Here is a 26,335-nt window from a genome sequence, read left to right on the forward strand (position 1 = left end):
TAAATTTCTATTATCAAAAGTTATTTTATATTTTTTTGTCTTGATTTTTACTTTTTTTAATAATGCTGTGTTATATTTTTTATTTTTTGCAATATTTCTATATATATACGTATATATCATAATATGTTTTACTTTTTCTATGTAGTAGTTCTATATATATATATATATATTACATATTTTATTCCTTTAGTGTAGCATTATCTTATATACATATACTCGTATATATATTTCTTTTTAATATTCATTCAAGACAAAAAATAAATTTAACCCTTGAAATTTCTGACATTTTTCTTAAAAGAAATATTTTTTTATATATAATATTAAAGTGTAAGTATGTTATAATTGGGATTTTTTTTTCGGTCGAACTTAAAATTTAAGAGTCGATTTTAAACAGTAATTTGACCAATTTTTTTGAAAAATATATAGAACCAGGTAGAATAGACTAATTCTACTTATAAAATAGGAGCCTAGTCTATTCAAACGCATACTAAATATATATGTTTACATCAAGATATTTTATTTTTCAAAAAACTGATCATAAAACTGAACAAAATTAACTAAAAGGAAACTGTCAACTACTATATTTCAAAAGAGAACTTACAAGTTAATATCATATACAGACGTTTTAAATATTATCACATTAATTTTTGTAATTTTATTTAAACATAGACAATATTTGATTATAGTATATATTATTTATTGTATTTATTTTTTTAATTTTTTGATGTCCATCTTTCTTTTCGTTTTTTCTTTCTTTTGGGATTTTTTATTTTTAATTTTTTTAACCTTTTTTTTATTGTTTTTATCTTTTTTTTTGTTATTTTTTGTCTTCTTTTTTGTTATTTTTTTATCTTTTTTTTTTTTTTTTTTTTTTTTTTTTTTTTTGTTTTTTTTTCCTGTTTTCATTTTTTTTTTATAATTTTTTTTTTATAATTTTTTTTCCGTATTTTTATATTTTTTTTCCGTATTTTTATATTTTTTTTCCTTTTTTTTTATTAATTTTTTTTCGTTTGGATTTTTTTATTTTTTGTGTGGATTTTTTTTTATTTTTTCGATTTTTTTTTACATCACTTACAGTTATAACATAGGTCCATTTATTAAGAAATTTAAAGACAAATTAGATAAGATAACTCGTAAGATATATTAAAAATAACATATAATATAATATAATCAATTATCATTAAGATTCTGAGGATTAAATAAAGCTTGAAAAAAAAGATATTTGAATAAAAGATATTCTATTATTTTATTCTATATAAAAAAAAAATTGTTTATACATATATAAATATACATACAAATAATGAAGGTAATCATTTCTCAAGTGTAAAATTTTTAATCTAATTTAATATTACTTATTATATATAAGACGTTAACAGGTTTATACAATAAATTAGATCGGTTCTCAATTAATAGAAATACCCAATATTAATAATATATAACCAAAATACGTATATCATATTTTTAGAGTTATATTTAACAATTAATTTAATTATATCTATAGTGCACATAATGTCATATAGTAGACAAAATAATGTTATTTAAATATCATATGATAAGTAAATTTACAAAAAACTGTGTATTAAAATAAAAATTTATATAATATAAAAAATAAGTAGTATAGAAAATAATTAATAGAAATTTAGTTATAATAAATTTTTTTAAGATAACGTACAATAAAATTTTATAATAAAAAATTAAAAATTTAAATATACAACAAAAAATTTCTTAATTATTGAATTATAAATTTAGTTTTAAAATTTATTTATAAAATAAAAACAAAAAAATTATTTTGTAATTCTAAAATTCTACTTTTAACCTTCGCCGTCTACTTCTACATATTTATTGTTTATATTAAAAAAATTAGTTTGATTTTGTAAGAATTTTTTTTCTAATTGTTTTTTGTTAATTGAATTATAATATAAATTTTGAAAATTTCCAAATATTGTAACTTAAGTTTATCACATTTTTTTATTACTTCATTTACATTAGTCTTATAATTGAAAAAATTAAAATACATTTTTTGCTTAAAACTTTTATTAAATTTTGTATCTAATCAAACGATTAACTATCTTTCACCTTTATTAAAATGGGAAAAACCTAATGCAGGAATGCTTAATTTTTCTAGTATTAGTCATTGCACTGTTCAAATAGCAAAATTTTTTTTTTAAATAATATTTAAATATTTTTTTATTTTTAAAAATGTAATGAATAGGTTTTTCACATTTTATATAAGATATTTCTTAACATCGAATTTTGTTACACAATTTATGTGCCTAGATAATATAACGTATGCCATAGTAAACTTTATATTAAATGTTTTAAGATACGATCACTTAAACTTAATCTTTACAGAATTTCTTTCAAGAAATTAAATAATAATAAATAAATAATTTAATATATTTTCCTATTTATAATAAAATTTTTTTGATTAAAAACAAAAATAAATTATTTCGCTAGTACAAATATATATTTATATTATTATATTATTATATTTGTATAATCTAAAATTATCTATATAGAAATGCGTAAACTACACTTTTGTTTCCTATCAATGTTTCCATTTTATTTTTGAAGACCTAGTTTATAAGTTTTTCCTTTCTAAATGATAATATAAATAGATGAAATCTAACCTGTACTTATATAAAAATACTTTGTTAGCTAATAGTAAATTTAATTAAGTATTATATCTATACTCACGAAATAAATAGAAATAGATAGATTTAAATACAGTAAATATACAGATGAATGAGGTAAACTCCCTGCGTTTTATATGGATTAACTTATTTTCAAGAGTTAAATCTTTGGAGTGACAAGAAATATGCTACTGGAAAATATTAAATGAGTAAGTATCCTATCTACCGGGATATTACTTGTCCAAAGAATACACCATATTTTTAAACTATCTTTATCTAACTTACTAGTAGTTGGTTTAAAAATTACATTACATTATTTCAATAAATGTCAGATGAATATAAAAAATGTTAAAGACTAAGCAAAATTGGTAGACAGTAAAAGTATTGATTACTTACGTATGCTACAGATAAACATCTGTATTGCTTATATTATGGCTACGCCTGCTCTATGATATCTTCAAAATTATAATATATAACAATTAATTTTATTCAAAATGATTAGGTCATCGTTTTTATACGATAAGTCAATTAAAACAAATAAAACAAAAATGATTGAAAAAATAAAGTGCCTCATAGGCAATATCTACTCTAAATGCAAACTTCACAATATTTAGTCTCACTAAGTATTTCTTTTTGCATGTCGCCTATTTGTTAAGTCAATATCTCAATATATATGAATCATACTCCGCTCTGATAAAAAACTCAAAAAAACTGCCAAAGTTCGAAAAATTTTTTATATGAAATTAAACAAAAATAAATTGAAAATAGTATTTTATATAAGTTCAGAAAGCCTTTTTAAAGGACTCAACTTAAATAAAAGTTATTGTTATATGAAAAAAAGCTATGTAAAATAAATCAAAAATAAAAACTATAAAATATATTTTTATATAAGTTCAAAAAAAATTGAACTAAAAACAACTTAGCACAACTAAAAACAATCTTAGTCTCACTATATAGCTCTTCAGCTACTATAAACAAACATTTGTCATTAGAACTTTTAAAGAAAAATATTTGGCAGTCAGCCCATAGATTCTAATCAAGTTCAAAATTAAGAATATTTTTCAATTTACTTTTATTTTATATTTTTTATTTAAAATTTAATTAAATTATATAGTTTAAATTAAAAAAAAATATTTTAATGGATTAAATTCAAATTAAATTTAAATAAATACAAAAAAATTACTTTCTTCTTTTCAGAGTATCATACACACTAATATATATACTTTTTAATTTTTTTTAGATAATTAAGTAAAAGTGATCGTATAAAACATATATTCTAAATTTTAGTTTAATTTTATTTCTAATAATTTTACAAATTTTCGAAAACTTTAAAACTTTCTTCACAGTATTTAATATTAAGTTTTGCATATTTTAATATATAATATTATTTTTAATATTTAATTATTTTTTTACAATATAAAATTCTCTTGTCAATCTTCTTTCATTCTATATAAAATATATTAGAATTTTTAAATTATTTGAATCTTAAATGTAATATAAGTATAAATATATTTATGATATTTTAAAATTATATTATGATAATGAAATGGTTTTGTATGTACATATCCAATAAATATTACTTACTTTTAATTCGCCGTTAGAAAGAAACAATGAAATTGTAAGGGAAGCTCTAAACAAGCTCTAAAAAGAGTCTTAGACGCGTTTTCCCTTCAGACTGTAATAAAAAAAATAATAGCATATTTTATTTTCCATTTAAAGGTGCAATGTTTTTAATAATACTAATATTGTAATTTTTTCTTTATAATAAATGATCTTTAAATAAGTTTATGCGGTTAATATTTAATATTTATTTATCTAAGTAAAAAATTATAAATATATTTTTATAGACACACAATGTTCTTTTAGTATTTTAATGGGTGTTCTTAGATAAATTAAAATATTAAAATATTTTAAGTACGGGTTGATTTGCATTGTAGTGCTTTAAGTTTAGAAGGCGATTCCTTGGTCAGATTAAGTTCTGCTCATTATACAGATTGCGAATGCAGAACAAAAAAATGGACCCCTTTGATTTTATGGTAGCCAGCTCGAGTATCCAGCTAAAAGCACAATCAGCTTTGAATTGTAGAACACTTAAAACAAACCAAAGCTGCGTATAACACAATGATCTTAAGTGTTCGAAACACACGAAAGAGCTGTTGAATGTGCATATGAGAAGGTGTGTGATATAGTATAGAAATTGTTGCTATATTTTCTATTCATATTGCTATTTTGGGTGCTTGTGTGATTTATATGTTGACAATTTTCTGTTTTGCGAACTTATGCTTCCATAGTTTTGCTGCATCAAGACGAAAGGGCAATGAAGTGCAATTTTTTGTTTCTATATTTACAAAATTTGGTTTCTTTTGGGTTAAAAGGAAATAGAGAGGAAAGGGCGTTCAATAGTAGTTAGTGTTGAATGGACACACAAACACACAAATTCAAAGAAATAGTCTTTGCTTTTTGTATACATTTTTCTAAAATATATGATTGACTTTGTGTGCATGCAATGCACAATTTTTTCCAAATTATTATAAATTTGATTTTTGATGAAATTTCATAGTGGTCTCTTATATTTTGATATTAGGTTTGCATATTATGAGTTGAGTAAACACCGGCAGTAGCCAACAATAGTTGTTGTTAGTGCAAATGGTATTAATATTTATGGCAGTGAAGACAGTACTATGTACTGTACTAGCCATGATATCATGAAGTATGTTAATAAACACCATGTTGTTAAATATCTATTTATGTTTTATATTTTAATATACAAATATAGTATAGCTGGCAATATCACTTTCCAAAATATATAAAATATTTTTTTTTTAAAAACTAAAGTTATAAATATAAACATATACATACATATATTTCCTTATGGAAAGGTAGTCATACAAGGACTTTATAGTTGATTTAAAAGCAAGTTACGTTTTATAAAAACTATATAGATATGTAAGTTATATTAAAAAATTATTGATGGTAAATGCAAATGCATACTTTAAACAGAACGGATTTAACTGGCGTCAAATATTTTAGTATAGTTTGTTAATTTACTGATAATGGAAACCTTTGCCCAAACCGTATGTATTTATATAAATTCTAAGTGAAATGGTTAATTTATCTAACAATAGCTTATTATCGGCATTTTGTTTAGGAATATATATTCTACTAAATGGCAAATACATGAATTTTGCACACGGTACTACAAATTTATTGTAATTTCAAATTAATTTTAGTGACAATTTTACATGTTGCGAACTGATAAGATATATTGCAATTACTTTACATACACACAATATACAATACAGAAACAATTAAATTAATAACACATTGCATACATATGTGTTTATGTAGAGGGATAGGATAATTATATTGTTGTATACATGCGACATTAAAATTTTTAAATGTCACAATGACGGGGCATTTTACAATAACAATTAAAAAAGCTTTTTTTTTGATAATTGGCACGCAAACATTAATAAAGTTTTAGATAGAAATACAAACATATATCTATGTATAACATATACACATATCCATATAGTTGTACTAAAAAGAACTTATACATTTATAAAAGTACTAAAAAAAATACCTTTTGTTCTAAAAATGGGTGCTGAAATAAGTACTAGCTTGAGTAAATTTTTTATAGTATGAAATAGATGTTCTAAGCACAGACTGCTTAGAAGAAAATAAGACTACTTGTAAGAAGATGAGATTATAAAGTGAGCCTGCTTAGAAAGCAATGAAACTTCTAAGCAGAGCTTGCTAAGAAAAAGACAAGGCTTTTAAGCAAGACCTGTTTAGAAGGAAATGAGACTTCCAAGCAGACCTCGCTTAAAAAGAAATGAGAGTTGAGACCAGAGCCTGATAAGAAGAAGATAAAATATCTAAACAGAGCATCCTTATATAAAAATGAAACTTTTAAACAGTGCGTTGTTATAAGATGAGACTTCTAGCAAAAACAAGATGTGTTTTTATTAGAATCCCTCATTTTATTTTGGTCATAAGTAAAAGAATGGGCCAGGAGGAGCTCTTTTACCACTTTATATTACACAATCCCAACAAAATGAATTCTGACCGGTTGAAATAGTAAGTGTCTTCTAAGATCCCCTGACAGCCCAAAACCCTTGTAATTTCTAATTCTATTAAGTGTTATTATTACAATATAATCTAAATATACCGTTTAATTGTTCTAAACAATTTTTTATAAAAAGGTATTTAATTTGAATATAGTCAGCCTCAAGATGTGATTAGTAGATTAAACGTTTGTAGTGCAATATATCGTATTTTTAAGTTGGCAATATTTTAAGATAATTTGTATGATGGAAATGAAATTCTGTAAACCAAAACATCATTTAAAATTTTTTTTTAAATCAAAATAAAATGTTTATATTTTCTAAATAAAATTTTAAGTTAAAATTAAATGTAATATAATGGAAATAAACAAAATATATTCTTTAATATAGCTTAAAACTACTTATTATAGCTTGTTATTGTTTGGAATGCTATATGTAGTTTGTTCTTGGAAGAGTTTGCCAACCCCAACATGGTATACTTGGTTGTCTTGAAAGACGAGTGATTGGGCGTAGAACCGTTTGATTCTATAGTTTGTTCCTTATCGTTATAAAAACTAAATGTTGGGTTTTTTTTTTCACTTGTTGGGTGCAAGCGAAAATTTATTCACATAAGTTGCATGTTAGCGTACTGGTTTGTAACTGAGGCATGTGACACTACTAAATTAGCCCGTGTGTTACTTTAGTTGATATATCAGTTGTTAAATTCTGACAAGCACTTCAGATTGATGGTTTTATCGGGAATTGAATTGAATTCACAAAAATAAAATAATTACTTTTTTTTTGTATAGCAACAATTATTTACGTTATAATATCAGCCAGAGCTTTTAATTGCTATTCATGTATGGTGTATATGTAAACGTATATATTTATTTTATTACACATATGTATGTTATAATGGTGTTTACACTAACACATATAAACTTTTGATTATTTATTTATCAACAGCAATCAACTTGACTTGCAGAAAAACAAAAACAACACAAATTAATATTTGTCGATTCACGTTCCGACATGTTTTCAATTGTTGCGGGGTGTATACATATATTTGTATGTAAGTATGTATGTACTAATATATTCAATCTACAGTGAGATATGGTAAAAATATAGCGATTTCTGAGAATTCATTGTGTTTAGTTTATAAAATGGCGGCCAGCTATCTAAATTGCCAAAGTGCAAATTAAAAAAGCTTTCGCTAATAAAATTACTGCGAATTTTAACTTTATGCAAATTAATACTTTATAATTTATAAAATATACATATACCATATGGATACTTCAATATAATAATTAAAGTTTATTTTAAGAAATTCATTTACAATGTATCTAAGTATGTACATATGTATATATTAAGGCATACATATGTATAAGTACGCCAATTATAAGTTCATTTTTATAGGAACATTTGTGTATATATGTATGTATGTTTGAACGTATGCTGATATAATATTTAAAAACCTAAGTATTTTATAACTGCGTAATTTATTATTAGAGAAAATATATATCTCGACCCATTGACCTGCTGCTGCTGCTACCCCCTACCCACACAATATTAGGTGACGTGTTTAGTTTAAAAATAGCAATACTTACGTAAACTCGACAGATGCGTCCCTATGCCTTTGGTTGTTTTTCCGACCAACGACGAAAAGTCGACCGAAAATTTACTTCTTTTTTACGTCTCGCGGTGCAATTGGTGGCTAATCCTACCACCAATACAAACCGTTTTTTAAGATATATACTTTAATTTAATTAAATATAACGCTTGCACGTATGTATGTAGGTATTTATATGCAAGAAATTATTATATTTCTGTTGCTTTTCTACAATTTACTTTTTTTTTAATAAAATTTCCTTTTGATATTGGCACTAAATGCCTTTTTTTAAGAAAACACTATTTCTATTATAATTTATTTGATATTATTTTCAACTTGTAAAATGTACAAGTTATTCACAGAGAAAACACCAAGCGAATTGCTTCACTTTACTTTTAAAAATGTGAATACAAATTTTATTTTCACTAGTGATTTGCTTCACAGACCGATAAGTAGAAAAGCCAAAACGTTCACGTCAGTCTCGAAAAGAATTTAATTTTGTTGTGAAATTCAAAAGTCTACAAACACATCAATGAAACCAGTTTTCGTTTATTTATCATACAAACCAGTTTTTGCATTTGTATTTTGTGTGAGCTTTGGGATTTTTTTACTCACACCATTCAATGCTTACTGTGTGTGAAGCAATTTTGCTTGCGTATGTACGATAAATGGGTACAAAAATACAGGCAAGCAGTAATGTGGCAATTAACTTGCTTTTGGTAGAGATATCGTACAAGAATACAAAAACAAAATAAAAATGCGCAAAACAAAAATGTAAGTACTTCGACTGCCTGCCTGTACAGATATATATTTCCCCCGTATTCGTATTTTGCTTTGAAATGTCTACATAAAAAAAAGAAAAAAAAACAGAAATAAAACAATTTAGTCGGCAGAGACAATGTGTTTCAGCTTAGGTTAGAAGAACGTATACAGCCGGCCGGGAAAAAAATGTACAGAAAAATAAAGTGTGAAAGAATATGCCTTCGAATATGCACAAACATATGTATGTATTTACAAATATATAAAGTACATGTGTATAAATCATCTTTTACATTTCTGTTTATGAAACAATGAATAAAAACAGATAAGTACAAAAATATTAAAATAAAAATATACACAAAATACTTAAACTAATAAATATTAACTAAAATCAGATTAGATTCGTAGACGACGATCAGTTTTAGTTAGATAGAACAATGGCTTGCATAGTACGTGTCAAGGGTGAACACATTATGTGAAAAGAGTATATTGAATTGGAAAACGTCTTTCATATGGAGTATAGAGAACATCAAAGACCCTATAGATTAGGTCTAAGAAACAAGTTGATCTCGCCATGTCATGTTTTTATGTGTATAACAGCGTTAATAATATACATTAATTATTTGGATGACATACTTGCCTACCTAATTCAAATCGAAATTTTATAAAACCTACACATTTACTTTATAAGAACGGACGACATACCAGATTACCAGGTTGCCAGCAATAGGTTGACTATTTTCCAGGTTTAAGCAATAAATTAAATAACAGAAACTCAAGTTTTTTTGTAGTTTTTTAAGGTCAATCTTGTAGTTTAATTTTGTCCCCTTTATATGAATGTATATAAGAAGAGTAAATAATATTTAAAATCTCAATACTGGAAATAGATAACACCATATATTTAAGAATTCATTTAGGTGATTTATTTGACATGGAAAACTTAAACAAAAAAATTTAGAAATAATCTTAAGTTAATAATTTGTGATAAGTAATCAATATCCGATCTACTTAAATGTATATTACAAAGTTCTTCTAAGCGATAATTCATATTATTAAGGTAAAATTAAAATTCCGATCCGATCTTTTTAAATATGTATTAATGAGTTTACCTAAGTGATAGTATATATATTAAGTGTTATATTAGAGTTCCGATAAGTATAAATCATAAAGTTCTTCCAAACGATACTACAAAGATAAGATGAAATTGGCTTGAAATACTATTTGAAAACTAAATCTAATCGGAAAAGTAATACCAAACTTCTTATTAAAAGTTTATTCTAAAATGATACAACTAATTAATGATCATCATAAAATAATAAAAGCGAGATATTCAGAAAGACATCTCTTAAAGTCAAAAACAAAAACAAAATGTGACAAAGTTGTAATGAAATAAATACTGATTACTTAAACCTGTGGTTAAATAGTTTTAAGTTTACATTCAGAATTTCTGGTAGAACAATTAGACTGTCAAGTTGTAAGACAATGATAGGTTACGCTATGTGGGTGTGGAGGCTTGTGTAGTTGTAGCGCTTACCAGAGATATTTGATGACAGCTTGGCTCTCCGAGAAGATTATGGCATCTACATCGAGGAATTTGTTGCTTAGGATCCATTGTGCTGCAGAGTGATTTGCCATTATTTTTGCTTGAAAGACAATGCAATTGTGCAAAATTGCGAAGATGATACTAAGACTAAGTTTATGGGAAAATATACATTGCGTAGATCTATTTTAGAGCCGCCAGCGTAAACGTAAAACAGTGATAGGAAGTGGTGCCTACTAAATCATTGTTCTTAAGCAATATCGAAATTCTCACAGCCATGTATGTATAAAAACTCATGATAACCACAATTTTAACCATTTTAACCATAACCATTTTAGAAGTTCACACATTTTTGGGGTCTCCTAAAATCATGTTTAGTCTGTCGCTGTTATTGATATATTTCGTCTGATATTGATAGTCTGATATTGATATATTTCGTCTAATATATTTTGTCTGGTATTAAATAATAAATAAATGACAATTGCTTTTCGTGTACTAAATTTTAAGAGCAATTACCATTTATTGGGCCTTGTGCTCTGAGATGTGTACTCGGCTTAACAACACTACAAGCACCTAATTTTACATCTCTCCATTTTTAACCGGTTCTGGACAATCAGTTCAAACTGTTTAAATAGTCCAAGAACGACAGTAAAAACGCATTATTTATTGTGGCTCTTGAGCTGTCATTAAAATAAAATTAGCTCAACACAGAAAGACACGTAGAGAGAGAAACAAATAAAAATTGTGAGAGAAAATTGAGTTAATGCTAATAGCTGTCTTTACTAAAACCAGTTGTCAAATGGGCGTGCCCGGAAAATCGGAATTGTGTTGATAATGTAATGTAATGTAAAGCATCTACTATACCCAAGTTTTTAACTCCTCTCTTAATATTTATAATTATATTCTTAATAGAACAAATATAATGCTAAGTATATATGGAAGAATTTTTCCTACATACCTAATTATAATTATATTCATAATAGAACAAATATAATGCTAAGGATATATGAAACAAATCGCATTTACTTTTTACGTAGTATAATTAGATTATTGTCATCGGATTCATAGCTATATATATTCTTAATAAAATTTAATTTGGCCGGTCTTAAGGTCGGTTATTTAACAACTCATTATTAATAAGTAGCATATACTAAGTTATTGTTATTGCTTTTTTTTATTTTAAAAAAAAATAATTTAATACAATATTTCGGACTACTTTGTAGACCATCTGCAGTGTACATATGTATGTATATATAAACACTTACATATATAAATAAATAAATATTTGTATATCCTAATTTCTGAATAATTGTACGATTTTAATTTTAATAATATAAAGTAAGTGTAAAAAGTGTAGATAACAGAAATATATTATACATATGTACAATTTCAGAGAGATAAAAATCGTTACTCATTTCCAAAATTGTGGTGACCAATTTTAGTATGTATGTACATATTTTTCGACTAAAAGTCAGTTATAAGTTGCATGCTTAGACAGAAGTCTGTAAAACAGATGGCGGCGGTGGTACCGTAACTGGTCAACGGCGGCGCTCGCATACTTTCAAAAGAAGTACTGTCACATCATTTTTCTGTCGGTCTGGAGGCAACACTTGGCAGCCCCAATACCAGAATCGGATGCGGTAGGCCAATCACCTGCCAAGCTTAAATCAACCGATTAACGAGACCGTAATTAATAATTACGGCCATATGCTCCCTCTAGGAGTTAAAGGATTAAATATATATATATTTATTATTACTATTAGAGGACATAATATTAGAAGATATAATGAATCGGCAGCTGGATCTGGACACATGTCACACCGATGGATGCCTTAAATGACTAATAGCGACCCTATTCCGAAATAATATTGACGTAGTCAGGTAGTACAAGGTCATTAGAAAAAAAGGGGAGTGGATTAATATATGCGAGTCGGACACATTCTTTCCGAGGAGCCTGATTGCGTAAGTTAAGGTATGTGTGTAAGCCTTCAATACAAAGCTCCGCAAAAAAAAAGAAAATTGTACAAAGTTAAGGCTATTACTAGACCTAACAATATCCATTGATTCAATAATCCATACCTAAGCGATTCAATAAAAAGTTGTTTAAATATCTCGAAAGAGTTTTTATAAACACCTAAAATTTAATGACTTTAAAATTAATAAATTAATTGATTTAATCAATTTAGTTTATTATTTACCAATATAACATAAGTGAAATATCTCAAATGATTTTAATATAATTATAATTACTAAAAAAAATGATTCAAATGACTTTAAGTATGATGACTAATATATTGTATAATTACATAGTATTTGTTTTTTATAAAATTAATTATTATTGTACACGCGAATGTTTTCAACAAAATAATTATTTTTTGTTTAAAATTCTAAGAATTCAGTTAAGAATAGAAAACAATTCAAACCGTCAGTATTGAACAAAAATAAACAATTTATTTGTATTTGTTGTTGTCTGAAATTATTTCTTGCATAAAATCCAATAAAAAAAGTTATCATATTGTTATAAAATATACTAAATAATGCAAAATTATTTTAAATAAATTTATTCTAAAGTCTAATTAGCGTATGCGTCCGAGCAGTTATAAAGTCATTTACCCCATTATTTATATAGCAATGAATAAAAAGCTTACAGTTAGTAGATCTTGAAGTTAAACAAAATACTTTTATTTATCACAATATGAATATATTACATATAAATATATATTATTTGTATATAGTTGTATATATGTGCCATATATTGTTTTAATTTAATATGAAAAGAGTTGTATATAGATACATATTTATATATAATTTTTGCGTTTTATTACAATTTTCAAAACAAATAGATCCATACATTAAAAAATAAATATATAATATTGTATATGCATATGTATGTAAAGAATAAATATGAAACACATACATATGGTACATATGTACATGTATACACGGTTGCCACTTATGGTACTTTAGTACCAAAATTGGTACTTTTTTTTTTTATTTTTTTCGTTTGGTACTCATGTTCAAAAAATGGTACATTTTTGACGACCCAACTTTATTGTGGATATTTCCAATTAATTTTTTTTTATAAATGCAACTTTGCACTATTTTATATTTTGTTCATTTATAACACTATGAAAAACACAGATCGAGAAAATAAAAAGGTCCAAAAAAATTTTGGACCTTTTTTTACAGAAATGGTACCTTTTTAAACCAATTTTGGTACAGAAAAAAATTTTCAAGTGGCAACCGTGCATGTATATTAAAAAGTGCGCATTGTTATGAAAAGTAAAATTGTGAGGTTTAGTTCCGAAAAATCTTAAAAGTATTCCGCAAACAACGATTTTAATTCATAAATAAAAAAAAGATAATACGGGGAATTTTTTTTGTATTTGTGTGCAAGTGCTTTTACGAAGCTTTATTTACAAATACATTTACCATTGCTTCAGAGCTTTTAAATTTGGATAAACCAAGCTTTTCTCTTTTCTATGTAGACATTTCAAAAGCAATTTACACAAGGCATGACTCATCTTCATACTCTACACAATCATATGACATTTAAGTCGTAGTCGTAAATGTGCGCTGCTACTACAATATATAATCAGCAAAAAGCATATGTGGAAATTTAAATAAAACTGCTTTGGAGTACACACCTACAAAAGAATATACCATATATATGTACGTTGCGCAGGGTCTTAGTTAAATGTTGTTTAGTTGAATTGGGAACAAAATTTGAATAAAAGAGTACAGATAAAATATATTATTACAAATTTCCATACAACTGTTTTTTAATCAAACATTTTATTATTTATTTATTTATGTGTTTAATTCTCTATAAATTTGTAGCTTTTCTAAAATAAAAATTTTATATTATCGACTATATAATCATAATACTATATTTATCACAATTAAAACGCAGGGTTGTATTTGAATATTGACTGAAGAGTATTTAATAAGATTAATACATAAAACAGATCTATTTGAGTTGTGTATAGCGATTTGTTTTTAGGATGAAGAAACAGCGAATTATGAGGAAACTGTTTTTCAATAATCTTATGGAGCCAAAGGAAAGTTAATATTTTCAAATCCCAATGGTTCGTTCAGATTTCACACAATCGTAGTGTTTGTAAAAACAACAATCAGGTGGTAACAGGAATGTGGAGTTACTTGGACTCATGTTGAGTCATCACATAAACAAGTCAATAAGACATTTTGAAAACAATATGAACTGCAGCGAGTTAATGTGTTCATCCATTAATGTTATTCCATTCATACATCCAAATATATTTTTCAAGGTCTTTGTTTTATATGTAGTAAACTAGTTGGTTATATTTATCTGAAGCAAACATGTTATGTTGACTACGTCATCTTGTCTGACAAGTTGGTAAAGTAGAAAGAGAATCAAATTCTTCTGAATTTGAAGTTAAGCATGTTAAAATCAGCCTAATACATTGATAAATGCAAGAATGTGGCTAATACTAATGGTGGAAATATAACTGAGGGAATTGAAAAATGGAGTACCAACAAACTGAAACCTAGTTCTGGATAAGCCTGAGCGTAGATACAACAACTGAGTCAGTGTTTCCTCCTTGAGCGACGGTAGATAGAATTTCGGAATGGAGGGCTCAGCCTGACTTCATGCCGTCTATAACCAGTTATCCGTTACAATCAATATTATCTTATGTATATCCGATTTGTAATTGTCATTTTGTATAGTATACATATAGAAATTATTACAGTTTTCAAATAATCCGACTATGCAGAAAAAATTAATTGGATAAATTAAGATCAATAAATTACTAAAAAAGATAATTTATGTGTTTTCGATCCTTGGTATTTAATTACCATTATTCTACTCTGTTAAGATCACACCGGCTATCTCTAAATAATAAAATTGTGCATATTATTATATTTAATATTATTATTATTTTTATTTTATTATTATTATTTTATTGTCATTATTTGTATTTTATTATTATTATTTTATTATTATTATTTTTAATATTATTGTTTTACTTAGCGACATTATAATATTACAAAGAATGTTTAATTACGAAGAATATCGTATTATTGAAGAATAAACTATTTATATTTATATGTTATTTAGGTTCAATTATAAACTTACATAAAATGTTTATATACAAAATATAATAATATTTACATTCAAATAATTTTTTTTCTTCTATTGAAGGGTAACAATACGTCAAGAATTGAAAAGATTCATGTCGTCAACTCAGAAAGCTGTCAGCGTTTGTTTTGTAGAACTGATAAGGTCTACAAAGTATGGCTTATCTCTAAAAATTTGCATAAGGGGCGGTCCCGATATTTATACTTATACATATATACATAAATACATATATTTTTTAATAAAACTAATAATATTTTATATTTAGAGATAATCTGGTAAATATTTATTCTACTGCTCTAAGTTTTTTGCTGTGAAAGTGTGTTGAACTGTTTCTACTTAGTTATAGAGATTCTTAATGATTATTTCTAAATTATTAATTCAAATGTGATTACAATAAATACAATACTTACATATGTATTTGTCAGATAATATTTGAAGTTTTATTGAAACCGATTTTGAACAGTTAGTGCCAGAATAAACTGGTAATGTATTTTATATTATATACATATGTATATATTATAATAATACCCTAAAAAGTAATAACTTGTAAGGCAACTGCCTACCAATACTCTAAGCATTTCTTTTATTTATCAATGTAGTATTTATTGTTAGTATATAGCTTAATATTGTGTTAACTGTGAAGTTAACTTTTGAATAAAACTTTAAAAGGCAATGTTTTCTACAATTCCAAGAAAAAAATTGCTGTAATTAGCGACACGATGGTGCCAAGCACTGCTAAGTGCGAACGCTAAATTTTGGCTAAAAGAAACTCGAAAAACAGATGCCATCGGAATGTATAAATAAATTATGGCCTCAACGATGATTCGCAAAATTTTTGTATAAAATTAAGCCAATTTTTTAATAAACAATTTTTATCTCTACTTATGCTAGTCTATTTAAAATACATATGTTGTCTGTTTGTTTGCAAACATAATGAGAAGTTTTAGTTTATTTTTAACGAACAAGTTGAAAACTGATCAATGGTTAGTAATATATTATTATCATATGTGGAATATTGATTTTATTATATATTATGAATGACGTTGTCAACAAGGGGATCCAATTCATAGAGACTTCATAACCACAATTGTTAATGAAAAATGTCTGGTATAATTGAAACAGGTTTCCATAATTTGAATTTGTTAGGCCTATTAAAATCCATCCATTTTTATATTTACTGGTTCATCTTGTTCTCTGAATCCAGATTCAATTCGAATAAGAATGGGATATATTAATTTTAAATATTTTAAGTCAATAAGGGAATAAGTACATAGAGAAATCGAACATTAAAGTAACATGTTTTGAATAATTTCTAGAAAAAAACACTTATAATCTCATTTTTTCATTATTCATATTTTTAATATATTAGAAGGAAACATTAACACTATACAAAATAGTTTCCAATATCCTATGGCAGGGTGTACAGATCGGTTAAGATCGCGGGCCAGTACAAACTACTGAATAGGTGGAGGGCCGCAGAAATAAATACATATATACATTTATAATTTTTCCGGAAAAAATTAAATTAATGATAAATCAAGTCTTATTAATTTTTCATTACTTTATCTTTCACAATTCTATTACTATCAGCATTATTAATACATATTAGTTGTTGCCATACGATAAAAATTTTATTTTTAATGTAATATTAAAATGATGTTGTACAAAGAAATATATATTAAAGTCCATGTCAATTAAATAAATTAACGTGAAGTGTATAAATTATTTAAAACATTTTAATATATTTTTTAGGATACCATAAAAATTAAATAATAATATGTTATTATTGCCTAATTATGGCATAAATTTTAGGGGCGGACTACATGAGACCCGTGGGCCGTGCTTTGGACTGTCCTGTTCCATGGCATACAATAAAGTTGGAGAAAAGTAAAACCACTGGCGAAAGATTGCAATAGATGAAGAAATTTTGTGAAATTCCAATACATAATGGGGATATTAAAATAAAATGCAAAGATTAACATTTCAAAATGCCTTAAATTTTTTTAAAGGTTTAGTTTCTATTTGTTAAATTTCCTAAACTTAGTATAGCTTAAGACTTCTTGATACACGATAATTCCTAAAAAATAAGAAAATACTAAAAGATTTAAATAATAAATATTAAACAGTAAACAGTAAATAGTTAATTCTGTTTCATAGCACAACTTAGGAAGAGTTGTTAGAATTCTATAGAACATTTTGCCAATCGATTATTTAGTACAGTACAATTTTACAAATCTATGTCACTAACGACAAGATCGTCAGATATTACATATTCTTACTAGTACAGAGTCTGTACTAGTTATATACTGTACTACAAAGGTAGTACATAACACTGTAATAGACCTCATAGGGTTCTGTGATTTCTGAATTGTTTGAATGGTAATAGATATCTCTTATTTAATATTAGTATTTTGAATAGCAAATCGAAATTGTCTTATATTAACATTTCTCTAATTCAACTTTAACATGTAAGTTTATTCATTTTAAATAATATATTTAACATATTATATTACATTGAAAAACATAACTTCCCAATTAGAAAATATTTTTTGAACTGTAGTTTGAGTGATTGAAACTGAATAATGCTGATGATGTTTATAAAGAATATTGCGTGTCCCTCAAAAATTATAGCTGAAACCAAAGATGTAAACAGCAGGGAGACTTAGCGGATAAACCACTCCCTCTCTGACAATATAAACTATAGATACTACACTGCGTACTTACCTAATTCGCTATAACAATTCGTTATTGTGTTTCAGCCTGCAAAAACATTGCCATAAAAATTTGTTTTGTAAGCAAAACACTCAATGGTAAAATCTTGGCTAGGCTGTGTCACAATAATGTGGGACACGGTTCTGATCTTCTATGTATTGTGGGTTCTAGATTAAATAATGCTGAATAGCTTTACTATATTACGTACCCCAATAAATTTATAGCTGTAGAATGGTATGAGAGACGGTTATCCTGGTATTTTCTCCAGACTGTGAGTTTCAATGCTAGAAAGCATAACGTATCTGAAGAGCAAGTAGGACTAGATAATTATATGAGAGACAGCTATCTCGGTTTCTTTCGCTTTCAACTAGTTTCTGTTTGAATACCTTCAATGGTATTAGAGAATTTTATATATTCGAAGAAAAGCAAAGCTAAAGAAGAATGAGTATGAATGGGAAAATTGGTTGCCTGGGTATGAATTTACCATACATAGTATTAAATTATAATGATGTAATTTATTATGTAAATTATTATTATATTAAACACTCTTCTGTTATATATGAGTATATTTATTTTATTTTATTATATTTTATGTAACGAATCTTGCTATATTCTGAAACATGCTAATGAATTTGTTAACAAATAGTGGAAGAGCTTACATTCAGATTATTTATCTGTTTGTGATAAAATGCTTTTTTTAATGAATTACCAGTACTGTTTTCCAGGTAATGTTGATAATGATAAAGTATAGATATACTTCTATATATACATAGAAACGTAATATCAGTGAAATCATAATATATAAAAAACATATTACAATAAGATTATAATATATAAAGTAGAATATTAAACGTGTTATTAAAGTAAAGCTAAACTTTAATTTTCTTAGAAATTGTAAAGCACATAAATATAATTACTTAATTATTCCAGTAAACCCGTACGATCATATATATGTATACGTATAGTATTAGTGTGGCGTTGTTATTTTGCAATTACTAATGCATGCTAATTTAATTATATTGCCCAGCCTCAGATAAGGTTTTTTCTGTTGAGTTTTATTTTGGTGACGCAGGTGAAAGGTTCACGAACCGACGTCGAATAAAGTACAAACACGTCGATTATATGCATAACGGATGGTATATGGACGGCGTGTGCGGTAGGACCAAGTGGCTAATTATAGAATTCTATTGTGTTTACTCATATATCAGTTACTCACAGGTTCTCGTGGGAGTATTCGGTTCATTTGATAAGCAATTTTAGACACGTAAATGCAGTAACATTTTTTTAACTTTGGTATTAAAAACAACAGCCATCTTGATAAAATAATTTGTATATAAAATTTATTAAAAAAAAAATTAGTTTGACGTGGAATATGAGAAAAATTTTATTATCGAATAGATCATTGTCGCATACAGAAATACATATTAGGGGGGTTTTTTAAAACTAATTTAAAATTTATATGCAAATTTTTTAATCAACACACCCTACCATATTTTATACGCATTAGAATAGATACCAAGTAGTAAATATTAATTTGGCGAAAATTATTCTAACTTTATATAGTTAGTTAGTTAGTTACGTTGGAGGGAGGACCGAATTCTCTTTAATTAGCTAAGAAACCCGTTCTGAATCCACAAATCCTCGTAATAATGAGTAGTAATGAGTAGTAGTATAATGAGCAAGACCCCAGCCAGAGCCATTTATGAAGGCAACAATATGGCCAATGCTAATGATAAAAATATCACCGAGTGTATTGAAGATGGGGGCGGCCAGAAACTTAAGTTTAGTTCTGGTCATGCCAATTTTATATAAGTTCAAATGTTTTCAAATGCAACCATGTAAATTAATAGCTGTTTACACTGTCAAAATTTTTGATATTTTTGATATTTATTTTATAGACCGTTTAAACTAATACATAATAACTATTTAGTAAAGAGGTAATATTCTTTCACTATGAATGTCAACCTTTTGTTTTTAAATACTATTTATTTAGAAGTTAGTATATCGTTGAGAACAGTGAATGAAGTTGAGAAGAAAGAATAAATCGAGTTGAGTAAAATACCACAAAAAAACATTTAAACGCTCCTTTCTATATTTGGAATGACTTTTTCAACATCGCTCGAATTAAACACAAATCGAAAGGGATATGTAAAACACGTGTAAACTGTTTATGTCGGTATCCCTATGTTAATTATAACTTAAGTAATAATATACTTAAGTAATAAAATAACAGATTTTACAGTTACACTTAAACAAAAACGGGTTGTTTAAAAAAACAAAACCTAACACAAGGTTGCATTTGGACCAGGTGGAAAAATGTAAGCAAATCCATTTAAAGGATTTAAAGTATCTATTTAAGGATTTTAAAAACTAAGCAAACACTTTGTATAGGTCTTTTCATTCTTGGTTCTTCTTTAACCACTGGTTTTATTCAATTTAATTCAACCACAGAATTTATGGTTACTTAAAGAAAGTAGAGAAATTGGTAATAACCGATTGGTTAACCAATGATTTTATAAAATTTTAATAGTAGGTTTTGCTATTTATTTGCTTTTGAATTCATTTGCACAAGATGAAGTAAGGTATATGGGATTTGGAAAGTAGTAATGACACCAGTAGGAAGTCTAACAAATTAATATTACAGAGTATAATACATACAAATAGCATGAAGTCAATTTCTTCATAATATGTTATAGTAACTCTTCATTGCTTTGTAAAATTCGTTATTTTTTGTATTTCTAACTATTGTGTAATTAATAAATTATTTAAAAAAAAAAATAGAAGACTTCAACACCCATATAATTTACGAAATTCTTAATATAGAAGAAAGCACTAACCAGCACATCTATTGAATAACTGTTAAAAGGAAATAGAATAATTTGAACCATTAGCAAACCAGGATAATTAGTAGGTTTATTAACAAAGGTTATCAAAACAGTAAATGAATGCAAACATATAACCATAGATTCTTAAACAGTGGTTGAGAAAAGTCTCTGGTAACATAACCACTGATTTAACCAAAGTTAAAAGGTGAGTCCAAATCGCTTTTATTAATTACTTTTATTTATGTTAAGAGCAAATTTGCTTTACAAAAGCTAACATAAAAGCTAATATTATTTACAGCATGTGCTAAATGAACTAATTCATATCAAAAGATTATTTATTTATATACTTTTTAGTGCTCATAAAAAGCTAAGCTGTTTGCCTCGATTGTGTATGAATGTTTTTAGATATAATATTTCCTATCACGTTTAGTACAAGTGATACGTAGCAGCTAAGTGCGAGTATCTACACATCATAAAGGTGGATTTTTTCGAGAGTTTATTCAAATAATTTGTTTATTTATGTATTGTTGGATGGTAGATTAATTTAATCATTAATTATTTTAATCATTTCGTAATTATTTGATGACAGTAATAGACATTTTTTTCTATTTGAATAAACATTTAATTATGTATTATATTTACTGATATTTTTTTAATAGGTTATTGTAGAATCAAGCTTGCGTTGATATTACAATTAATCGAAATATTACAATTTTTCAAAATAGCAGTTGAAGCAGTTTATTTCGATTTATTATAATAGTAAAAATGGATATTTTTTAATTCTAAATGTACCTATTTTCAGTAATGTTATTATGATATTAAGCAGTAGATTAGTTGTCAGTGGAGTAGAGTTATCCGACTATAATTGATTTCTTATATATTCAGTTCAACGCTTACCGGGCTGAATACACACAGTCCTTCAAAATGTACTTCGTTGAAGAGTACCTAATATCGAAAAGAATCAATAGTTTCCAGTATAGTATCCTTTTTATTAGGTAGACATTATCAAAGTGGTAACTTTAGGGGTTAGTAGTAGCTTTAGAAAAAATGTAGGTAGTAGTGTCATCCCCTTACAAACAGAGACGCTACTCTGTCACCTCAGACATACCTATTTTGTTATGGAAATTACCATGATACTTAAATGTGTTAATAAGATAATAAATAAATAGAATTGAAAATAGTAAAAAGCGATCATTATCACTAATGTTTGCGAAAACTTGATGAAAAATTCACTATTAGTGGACAGGTGTTAATTTCATTTTAATTATTTAAATTTTTTGTTTGTAACTTTTATAAAAAAAATTGAGGCACGAAAAATTTTTTTTTACAAATATTTTGTTTGTATTATATGGTTTTTTATTTTACTTTCCATAGACTCATTACGGATTTGGCCCATATCTGGTATATATATTTGTTAGAATCCGGATTACTATACACCAGTTTATGATATATAAAATTTAACAAAATTTATTAAAAAAAATAAATTAATTAACATATCAACAAACCATTAATTAATTAATCAATTTTTCACACTGTCTCAAAATATGCGAAACAAGATAAAACACGTCAGATTTATAAATGCAGCTCGACGAGGCAAATAGATATATGAGCAGAGGTTGCCCGCCTACATATTTATCAATTCATAATGGAATAATAGGTTTTGGACCAAATAAAAGTTGTAGTCTTTTGTGATCATCTCCTGTGATTATCTCTTATAGCAGATTGCATATTTCTGTATTTTGCGATCTTACTACCTCATACGATTAGTGGTGCATTTGATCGAACTTCTTTTCAAAATGTGAGCTTGATTTTAACTGTACATTTTAAATATATTAGTGTCACATATGTTAACGTTATGCATATTTAATGAAAACACATCGGTTAGTCGCTATAACTCGCAAGATTTTAACCAACAATTAAACTGCAGTAGCTGGTTGCAGTAACTAGAAATTTCGAAACTTAGGAAAAAAACCAAGAACTGTCATTAAGACGCTCTGTAAAGGTATTAGTCTTGTGATAGGTTTGCTTACGGGTCAAAGCTGATTAAGGAATCATGCTATAAGATCAAATCTCCGTTTTAATCATTCCTGTCGCAATTGAGGACGATGAAACTGTCTCTGATCGCTTTGTTAGTGCCCTGTAGAGCATGTGTGTAGTCGGGATATCGTTTTAGAGGACTCTGTCTTTGAGAATCTTAGCCAACTCCAGGTCCACCTTCTAAACAATATTTTAAGTTTTGCCATATTTTCAATGTGGTTTCTAAGCCCTAGAGTTTCTTATATGGTAATACAATAGATCAAAAGGCCAAACTGGATCTTTAGAATCATTTATAATTCGATCTAATTAAAACCAGAAATTTCAAAAATGCAATTGAGGAAATGCATAGATTAGATTAGATTTTAAGATGGGTTGGGAACTTGTCACCACATCACTGCATCTTTTCAGGATTATTGTGACATACCCACTTCAGTTCCATAGACGAGTATCAGTTAAGAACGCCAATATGTCCTTTGGAGAGATGTTGCCGAATTTCCGAGGAAGTGCATAACTGTGGTATTGTATTATATTCCATTTGGACTACAGTGAAACTCGTCAACTATTGTAGCGAAAGGCTATAGTTTAAGCGTGCGTTTGGGATTTTGCAACACCGTCCTTCAAGAATACTTTACATTCTTCGCAGATTAGGTATTCTGATTCTTTTAGATAATGCTACAGAAGTCTTTGTCTATTATTGATGTAGTAAACTTAATCAACAATAATGTAGCTACTATAAAAGATATGACTTGAAGATAAGAATTGATGATTTACAAAAAAATCGAAACCGCAATTTTAGAAATTTAATCCAATATAATCAGAAACCCAGTTTTGTAGAGAAAAGACTGGTTGCAAATTTAAATTCAACAGATTTAAATTAAATTAAAAACGTAAATCTCTAAAATAGAGAAAGAGAAAATAAGACTATTTTTGTAGCAGTGTAATTATTCCCCAAACGATTATGTATGTATATCGTTTAATCAAGAATACAAGGCCACGATTTTGAGCTTCAAATTAAATTTAGATTTAGATTCAAATTAAAATTAGATTCAAATTAAATTAAAACCATTATCCGTTAAAATCAAGAAAAAAAACGATTTTGGTCGCTGTATAATCATTATAATCACGTTTATATACATATACCTTCTGCTCAAAAAGTACCCGGATTTTGTTGTTTGTTAACTACTCCTTAAATAATAGACCGTTTTCAAAAATTTTTGTTTTTTGTTATGTTGGTACACCCTTTCTTGACATATGGTACAAATTTGAGCGCCATCTGTTAATTAGTTTGTTTACAGCAGCTGTTAATGTGAGATTACCTCTAGTGCATTTAGCGATTTTTACTATAGAAAATTCTTGTTGTACGCGATTTTTTGACCAAACACGGCATCACTGTCACCGCTAAGGCACCATATTCGCTAGATTTGGATCCGTGCGACTTTTTGCTGTTCCCGAAACTCAAATTGCTCCTTCGTGGTAAGCGTTTTGAGTCGATTGAATCGGTAAAAGAGAATTCGCCGAAGGAACTAAAAGCCATACGAACCTACGAAAAGTGTGTGGAAGTTTGGGTTAAGCGTTGGCATATGTGTATCGCTTCAGAAGGAGCATATTTTGAAGGAGATAAAATAAATTTGGAATAAAATTTAAATTTGTGTGTTTTATTTACAAAATCCGAGTACTTTTTGATCAGAAGGTATATACATACATATGTCGTGTGAATAACGATTTAATCGTGATTTCAGAATTGTGACTAACTTAAACTATGTGAATATGTTATTAATATGTTCTTAAAACAATTTAAGTGTTATTAAAAAAAAAATAAATTTCTTTCATCATTCAGATTTATGAAACATTATGTTAATATTACATAATAATTTTTCAAAAATAAATGCTTTTTGTGAATAAAATTGTAAATACATGATCCATCATGTATTTATTTTATATTTTGTTTTTGTTGTTTTAAAAAGAACCCATTAAAATAGTTTATTATATATTTTAATAATTATGTAACATATTTATATGTTAGATAATTATCTTTCTTTGTTAATTTAAAAAAACTAAAAATAGTAATTAATAAATTTTTTTTTATTTTAATACGAAAAAACTACGTGTCTATTCTTTATAGGGGGAGATGTAATGCTGCAGTACTTACCGTGCATCATTTTGCCGGACATCATTGGTCCAAAGCAAATGAATGACGTCGTTTGGCGTTTAAAATTCACGTGCCAATAATAGTTGCGAAAGTGGTTAAGTTTTTTAGATTTTTTACAAAATAAAATACTTTTGCGCTTTAAAATATGCTCACAGTTTTTAAACTTTGCTATTATATCGTGCGACTCTGAGCCGCCGCCACTGCCGATTAAATGTTGCCAACGAGAGCACATACAACAAATAGTTTTCATACAAACGCCTTGACGAAGATGACGGTAATGACGATGTTGCTGACAAGAAGTAAGCGAACGTTGCATAGCAGTCGCGGAGTTAACTTGGTTCACTGTTTCTGTTTCTGTTGTGATTGCAGCTGAAAAGGTGAGTTTGGCTAAAGGTTCAGCTAACATAGTTTTAGGACAAATCAATTATTTGACGCGAACTTGACGCAATCCAATTTCAATGCCACAAAAAGTATTTTTCAAATAAAACAATTTCTGTTTTGCACAATATATTTTGTATCCAGACAAATAGAGACACTTAAGATTATATAAACAAATATAATGTATAATGTAAAGTATATTAAAATGCGTTCAACGCAGTTTTAGTTAAGCAGACAAATTTAAACTTTTTTCGACACCAATTTTATATTTGTTTTCTTTATTTGAAAAGACACTCAAAAATCACAATGCTATGAAAATAAAATCTTTGTACCGATGTTCACAGGCGATCGATGCCATTAGCGCTTGCTTAGAAATGCTTGTAATAATACAATTAAGTGGAAATCACTTATTAAACCTTATTTAGGTTGAGCTAAAATGTTATTAGATTTTTATAATTTAACAATTTTCTTGCAGAAAATTTCACACAATTTTTACGTTACGCAGATAAACACAAATTTGCGAAA

General features: G+C 26.7%; 1 protein-coding gene across 2 annotated transcripts in view; it reads right to left on the bottom strand.

Annotated features, from left to right (window-relative positions):
• The window catches only part of LOC119685656 (probable serine/threonine-protein kinase DDB_G0282963), a 42,312-nt gene extending 16,338 nt beyond the window's left edge, over positions 1 to 25,974 (bottom strand). The window contains exons 1-2 of one of the 2 annotated variants that reach the window (XM_038100007.1): positions 25,433 to 25,974; positions 4,218 to 4,308 (exon numbers count right to left, since the gene is read on the bottom strand). The gene's annotated coding sequence lies outside the window, so the exon portion shown is untranslated. Of the gene's footprint in view, positions 1 to 4,217; positions 4,309 to 8,286; positions 8,669 to 25,432 lie in introns of those variants that run through there. The other variant, XM_038100006.1, reaches the window with a different exon arrangement.
• Between the last annotated feature and the right edge of the window lie 361 nt (positions 25,975 to 26,335).

The sequence above is a fragment of the Teleopsis dalmanni genome, chromosome 2 (genome assembly GCF_002237135.1).
Source record: "Teleopsis dalmanni isolate 2A chromosome 2, ASM223713v2, whole genome shotgun sequence".
Classification (NCBI taxonomy): Eukaryota; Metazoa; Arthropoda; class Insecta; order Diptera; family Diopsidae; genus Teleopsis; species Teleopsis dalmanni.